Raw genomic sequence first — 8,277 nt, 5'->3', positions numbered from 1 at the left:
TAATGGCTGTAAACTTCCCAAGTTTGGTGAAAGACATAGATTTAAAAAAGCTCAATGAATCCCAAACAGGATAAATCTAAAGAAACACACACACACACACACACACACACACACACACACACACCATAATCAGACTTCTGAAAACATAGAAGAAAATCCTCATGACCAGAGTTAGATAATACAGAATTCTTAGATGTGACACCAAAAACACAGTCATAAAAGGAAAAATTTGAAACTGGCTGTTGTCAAAATTAAACATATTTGGTCTGCAAGAGAAAAAAAATTGAAAAGAGAAGTAACAGACTGGGGAAAATGTTTAAAAATCACATTTCTGAAAAAAATACTTTTATCAGAATTACAGGAAGGAAACAATCCAATTTAAAAATGGGCAGAAGTGGGGCGCCTGGGTGGCTCAGTCGGTTAAGCGTCCGACTTCGGCTCAGGTCACGATCTCCCAGTCGGTGAGTTCGAGCCCCGCGTCGGGCTCTGGGCTGATGGCTCAGAGCCTGGAGCCTGCTTCCGATTCTGTGTCTCCCTCTCTCTCTGACCCTCCCCCGTTCATGCTCTGTCTCTCTCTGTCTCAAAAATAAATAAACTTAAAAAAAATTTTTTAAATGGGCAAAAGAGGCGCCTGGGCGGCTCATCCAGTTAAGCATCTGACTCTTGATTTCGGCTCAGGTCATGATCTCACAGTTTGTGAGTTCAAGCCCTGAGTCAGGCTCTGCACTAACAGTGCAGAGCCTGCTTGGAATTCTCTCTCTCTCGCTCTCTCGCTCTCTCTCTCCCTCTTTCTCTGTCCCTCCCCTGCTTGCCATCTCTCTCTCTCTCTCTCTCAAAATAAATAAACATTAAAAAATTTTTTAATGGACAAAAGATTTGAACAGATCCTTTATTTTTTTTTTTAAATTTTTTTTTCAACGTTTTTTATTTATTTTTGGGACAGAGAGAGACAGAGCATGAACGGGGGAGGGGCAGAGAGAGAGGGAGACACAGAATCGGAAACAGGCTCCAGGCTCCGAGCCGAGCCATCAGCCCAGAGCCTGACGCGGGGCTCGAACTCACGGACCGCGAGATCGTGACCTGGCTGAAGTCGGACGCTTAACCGACTGCGCCACCCAGGCGCCCCCAGATCCTTTATTAAAGAGGCTATAAGAACATCAAATAAGCACAGAAAAAATATTCAAAATCATTAGCTATTCTGGAAATACATATTAAACTTTGATGACATACCACTGCATACTTGTTAGGATGATTCAAGTAAAAAAAGGCTGGAAATATCAAGTATTCACGAGGACATGGAGAACTGGAACCCTCATTCATTGCTGGTGGGAATGAAAAATGGTACAGTGTTCTGTAAAAACAGACTGAAAGTTTCTTATAAAATTAAACACACATTTATCCAATGACCCAGCAACCCTACTTCTGGGTAATTACCCTAGATAAATGAAAACACGTTCACACAAAATTTTATGAGAATATTTATAAACACTCTATTCACAGTCTCCAAAAATCGGAACAGTTCAAATGTCCCTCAGTGAAGGTGTGGATGAACAAATCGCATAGACCAATACATTGGAATATTACTCAGAAATTAAATGGAACAAACTGGTGATACATTCAACAACTTGGATAAATCGTAGTCATTAGGCTGAGGGAAATAAGCCACTCTTAAAAGGTTATTTACTTAGAGTGATGTCCATGAAAATGACAGAGTAGGGAACTTCAAAATCCCATCCCTTCACAAAAGCAGTGATTAAACTAACAAAAACTGTCAAAATCAGCTTTATCAGAATCAGGGGCTTACAGCAACCAGGGAATGCTTAATCAAGGAAAAAACCCAGCAGTGTCAGTAAGAGAGCTTTATGGTGTTTTAACTTATCTTGGCACCATTTCCCACTCCCCAGCCCAGTTGTAGCCTTGAAGACAACAGCTTACATTCCCAGTACAAGTTCTCAGAACCTATACTTAGGTACTAGATACAAAATTAATTCTTAAAGAATCATGGTTGTTGCTTTGATCTGTCTGGTGGCCCCCTGAAAGATCAGCTTAAAAGGCTCGCCTTTATTTCCTCTTATTGAGAACAAACCCAGGGATGAGGCAGCTACTAGAGGTGGGGGAGGTCTCAAAGGCAAGTGAATTAGCTGTTGCCACCTAGGTGAGAGGGTTAACAGTTGGATAACAAATCACAGACAAACCAAAGAGCTGTGGAAGAAAAGCTGGGGAATGAGATGCTTGGGAAACAGTGTAGAAAAGTTCCCACACATTCCTGGGAGTCTAGAAGTCCATGTGTTTGTCCAGGGGTGGGTGCATGCTTGGAGAAGACCTGAGAAGACCCTCAGCTCTCGCCTCTGGCTGAACTTTAGGCCTGTACAAGCAGTAAGTGATAGTGAAGGCAGAGTTGTAAACTACCCGCCTGAGTGTTGAGGGCATTCACCAAAAGTGAGTGAAGAATATTTGAAGAAATAATGGCCAAAAAACTTCTCTAATTTATTAAATATGCAAATCTACACATCCAAGAAGCTAAATAAACTTCATATAGAATAAACTCAGAGAGATCCACCCTTTAAACTATAGAGAACAAACTGATGGTTATCAAAAGGGGAGTGGAGGGGAGGGATGGGTTAAACAGGTGATGGGGAGTGCACTTGTTATGATGAACATATAATGTTCATGTTGTATGGTGTTATATGGAAACGTTGTATGAAAGTGTTGAATCACTATATTGTATACCTGAAACTAATATTATTCTGTATGTTAACTAACTGGAATTTAAATAAAAACTTAAAAAAACAGAGAGAGATCCACCTTGGTAAAAACCATAATAGGGTGGCCTAGGTGGTTCAGTTGGTTAAGCCACCAACACTTGACTTTGGCTCAGGTCATGATCTCATGGTTTGTGGGATCAGGCCCTGTGTTAGGGGCCACCAGCACAGAGCCTATTTGGGATTCTCTCTCTGCCCCTACTCCACTCATGTGTGCACTGTCTCTCTCAAAATAAATAAATAAACATTTAAAACAAAACAAAATACCATAATCAAACAATCAAAAAAACAAAGAATCCTGAAAGTAGCAAAAGATGTGATTCATCACATACAAGGGATCCTCAATAAGATTACAGCTGATTTCCTATCAGAAACCATGGATGCTTAGAAACACTGGATGATATATTCAAAGTGCTGAAAGAAAAAAAATTCAACCAAGAATTCTCTATACGGTGAAATATATTTTACATAAATATATATAAAACTATATATTCCACAAAAATGGAGAGATTAAGACACCTTTTTTTTAAAGTTAGTTAGTTTATTGATTTATTGATTGATTGATTGATTGATTGATTGATTTTGAGAGAGAGAGAGCAGAGGATGGTCAGAGAGAGAGGAAGAGAGGGAGAGAGAGACTCCCAAGCAGACTCTGCACTGTTCGGCTCTGGCCCAACGCAGGGCTTAAACCTATGAACCATGAGATCATGACTCGAGCCAAAACCAAGAGTCAGACGCTTAACCAACTGAGCCATCCAGGTGTCCAAGACACTTTTAAATAAACAAAAACAGAGGGTTGGTTGCTAGTAAACCTGTCTTACAAGAAATGCTAAAAGAAGTCCTTCAGGCTGAAATGAAAGGACACTGGGCAATAACTTGAATCCACAGAAAGAAATAAAGAATACTTGTAAAAGTAACTGTATACATAAATATAAAATTCAGCATTAATGTATTTCTGGTTCCTCCTTCTTTTTCTATATGATGTAAAGATAATTACCAAACAGAAGAATCTATAAATCTGTGATGATGAGTACAAAATGTAAAAGATATAACTTGTGAAAATAACAATACCAGTGAAGGGAAATGCAGCTACATTGAAGCAAAGAGATTTTGTACAATATTGAAACTAAATTGTTATTAATTCAATTATATTGTTATAAATTAGTTGTAATCCCCAGGAAAACTACCAAGAAAATAACTATTTTGTAAGAGAAATAAGAAGGAGATTAAAATGGTACCCTAGAAATATCTAAATAGCACAAAGAAAACAGTAGGAGAAGAAATGAAGAACAAAAATCATATAAGACATATAAAAAAATCAAATAGCAAAATGTTAAAAGTCTTTCATTATCAACAGTTACACTAAATGTAAATAAATCAGATTCTTCAATTAAAAGATAATTGGCAAAATAGGTTCAGGAACATGCTCCAAGTATATATTGCCTACCCTTTAGAGCCAAAGACATAAACAGGTTGAAAGTGAAAGGATGGGAGGTGCCTGGGTGGCTCAGTTGGTTGAGCTTCCGGCTTCAGCTCAGGTCACGATCTCGGGGTCCGTGAGTTCGAGCCCCACGTCAGGCTCTGGGCTGATGGCTCAGAGCCTGGAGCCTGCTTCTGGTTCTGTGTCTTCCTCTCTCTCTGTCCCTCCCCCGTTCATGCTCTGTCTCTCTCTGTCTCAAAAATAAATAAACGTTAAAAAAAAAATTAAAAAAAAACAAGTTAAAGGATGGGAAAATATTTTCCATGCAAACAGTAACCAAAAGAGAGCTGGAGTCACTATCCTAACATCAGAAAAATAGACCTTAAGACAAAAATTATTACAAGAGATAAAGAGAACATTATATAATTACAATGATAAAAGGGAAAATCCATCAATAAGATATACCAGTCAAAAACATAGATTCACCTAACCACAGAGCCTCAAAATTTTGAGGCAAAAACAGAAGTGAAGGAAAACTGACAGCCCAATAATAAAGGTGGGATAGTTTAACAACTCAATTTCAATAACAGAAACAGAAAACCTGAATAATATTTTATATTACCTAGACCTAACAGACATCTTTAGAACATTCCACCCAACAAGAGAAGAATACACAGTCTTCACAAGTGCACATGGAACATTCTCAAGCATAGATCAAATGTTAGACCCCAACACGTCTAAATATACATAAAACACTGAAATAATACAAAGTATGTTCTCCAAACAAAATGGAATGAAATTAGAAATCAGTAAGAGAAGAAAATCTGAAAAATTCAAATATGTATAAATTAACACACTCTTAAACAACCAATAAGTCAAAGAAGAAATCAAAGGGAAATAGAAAATGCTCTGAGATGAATGAAAACAAAAACACAACATACCAAAATTTAGGGCATGTGGTAAAAGCAGTGCTCACAGAGAAATTTATAGCTTAAATTCCTACATTAAAAATGAAGAAAGATATCAAATCAACAACCTAACCTTCTGTCTTAAGTTACTATAAAAAGATGAAAAAAATGAAACCCAAAGCAAGCAGAAGGAAAGAAATACTAAAAATTGGAGTGGTGACAAATGAAATAGAGAATAGATAAATAATAGAGAAAATCAATGAAACCAAAATTAGTTCTTTAAAAAGATCAATAAAATTGGCAAACCTTTAGCTAGACAGACCAAGAAAAAAAGAGAGAAGACTCAAATTACTAAAGTCAGAAACACTTTCAAAAGTGAGGACATTGGGGCACCTGGCTGGCTCAGTAAGTGAAGCATGTGACTCTTGATCTTGGGGTTGTAAGTTTGAGCCCCATATTGGGTATAGAGATTACTTAAAAATAAAATCTTTAAAAAAAAGTGAGGATTCACCACCAACCTTACAGAACTAAAAAGGATTATAAGAAAATACTTATGAACAATTATATGCCAACAAATCCCTAAATGAAATGCACAAATTCCTGGAAAGTCAAAAACTACCAAAACTGACTCATGAAGAAACAGACATTCTGAATTAACCAGTAACAAGTAAAGAGATTAAATCAGTTTAAAACCAAACCAAACAACAACAAAAACTTCCAACAGAGAAAATCCCAGGCCCAGAAAGCTTCACTAGTGAATTCTATCAAATGCTTAAAGAATTAAAATGAATCTTTTTCAAACTCTTCCAAAAAATAGAAGAGGAGAAACTCCTTCCTAACTTACTGTATGAGGTCAATGTTACCCTGATATCAAAACCATACAAAGACATCACAAGAAAAGAAAAAAGACCAATATACCTTATGAACATAAATGCAAAAATCCTCAACAAAATACTAGCCAACTAAACCCAGCAGCATGTTAAAGGAATTATACACCATGAGCAAGTGAGATTCATCCCAGGAATGCAAGGCGGTTTAACATATAAAGCTAAATCAATGTAATATGCCATATTAATAGAATGACAGGGAGAAAATAGGATTATCTCAACTGATACAGAAAAGGTATTTGACAAAATTGAATACTGCTTCATGATTAAAAAAAAAAATCTACTCAGAATGCTAGAAATAGAAGGAAACTAGCTCAACCTGATAAAGGGCATCTAGGAAAACCCCACAGCTAACATCATACTTAATGATATGATGCCTTCCCCCTAAGATCAGGAATAAGACAAGGATATCTGCTCCCACCACTTCTATTTAACACTGTACTGAAAATTCTAGCCAGAGCAATTTGACAAGGAAAAGAAACAAAATCATCCAAATTGGGAAGGAGAAATCTAAACAATCTCTATTCATAGATGACATGATTCTATGCATAGAAAATTCTCAAGAATCCACAGAAAAAAACTATTATAACTAATAAATGATTTCAGCAAAGTTGCAGGATACAAAGATCAACACATAAATATCAATTGTATTTTATTACGCTATCAATGAACAACGTGAAAATGAAATTAAGAAAACAATCCCATTTACAAAAGCATCAGAAAGAATAGAACACTTAGAAATAAATTTAATCAAAGGAGGTACAGGACTTGTACCTAAAAACTGTACTAAAAACTATAAAACATCTCTTAAAGAAATTAAAGAAGACTTAAATAAATTGAGACATCTTGTGTTCATCAATTGGAAGGCTTAATATTTTTCAGATGGTAATATTCTCCAAATTGTTCTACAGATTCAATGCAATCTCTATCAAAATTTCAAAGGTCTTCTTTGTGGATATGGACAAACTGATTTAAAAAATCACATAGAACTGCAAGGGACCACAAATAACAAAACAATCTTGAAAAAGAACAACAAAGTTGGAGGACTCATTTCCTGATTTCAAAACTTTGATTAAAGCTACAGTAATCACAAAGAGTTCAGCACTGGCATAAGGATAGAGTATGGCACTGACATACAGATAACTGCAGGAGAACTGAGATAGAAATAAACCCATACAGGGGTACCTGGGTGGCTCAGTGGGTTAAGCGTCTGATTTCGGCTCAGGTCATGACCTCGCAGTTTGTGGGTTCAAGCCCCACATTGGGCTCTGTGCTGACAGCTCAGAGCCTGGAACCTGCTTTGGATTCTGTGTCTCCTTCTCTCTCTGCCCCTCCCTGCTTGCACTCTCTCTCTCTCAAAAATAAATAAACCTTAAAAAAAATTAAAGAAAAAAAAAGAAAGAAACCCATACATCTATGGTCAGTTTTGGAATACCCAGTCCATTCAGTGAGAGAAGAAGAGTCTTTTCAATAAATGGTGCTAAGAAAACTGAATAGCCACATGTAAAGGAATGAATTCAGATACTTGCCTCACACCCTATACAAAAATTAACTCAACATGGATAAAAAAATCCAAATGTGAGAGATAAAATTATAAAACTCTTAGAAGAATGCACAGAGGTAAATCCTGCATGACTTTAGATTTGGCAATGGGTTCTTAGATATGACACAAGCACAGGGGAAAAAAAATAGATAAATTGGACTTCACCAAAATTAAAAAATTCTGTGCGTCAAAGAACACTATCAAGAAACTGAAAAAATAACACCCAGAATGGGAAAAATATTTGCAAATAATATATCTGATAAAGGACTAGTATTCAGAATATGTAAACAGATCTTACAACTCAACAACAAAAAGACAAAACCCAGCTAAAATATGGGCAAAGGACTTGAATAGACAGTCAAGTCATTCATTTCTTCAAAGAAGATCTACAAGTGGCCAATAAACACATGAAAAGATGCTCATTAGCTATTAGGGAAATGCAAAGCCAAGCCACAATATTTAATGGGTGTAAATAAAGTCTATAATTCTTAAAAAGGAAGAGAACAAGTGTTGGTAAAGGATGTGGAAAAACTGGAACTATTATACACTGCTGAAGTAATACAGCTACTGTGAAAAAGCCTGGCACTTTCTCAAGAAGCTAAACATATAATTAGCATATGACCCACGCAAGAAACTAAACATAGAGTTAGCATATGACCTACCAATCCTACTCCTAGGATCCTATAAAACCCAAGAGAACTGAAAGCAGGTGTTCAGACAAAAACTTGTATAAGTTATATATGTCCATACATATATA

At 36.5% G+C, this 8,277-nt stretch overlaps 1 protein-coding gene across 5 annotated transcripts in view; it reads right to left on the bottom strand.

Moving 5' to 3' along the window:
• Window positions 1–8,277, bottom strand: part of ATP4A (ATPase H+/K+ transporting subunit alpha) — a 98,598-nt gene that overhangs the window by 35,250 nt on the left and 55,071 nt on the right. The window lies entirely within an intron of this gene.

Source organism: Neofelis nebulosa, chromosome 17 (genome assembly GCF_028018385.1).
Source record: "Neofelis nebulosa isolate mNeoNeb1 chromosome 17, mNeoNeb1.pri, whole genome shotgun sequence".
Lineage (NCBI taxonomy): Eukaryota > Metazoa > Chordata > Mammalia > Carnivora > Felidae > Neofelis > Neofelis nebulosa.
The sequence above is the reverse complement of the archived record's forward strand: the minus strand, read 5'-3'. Positions and strand labels throughout refer to the sequence as shown.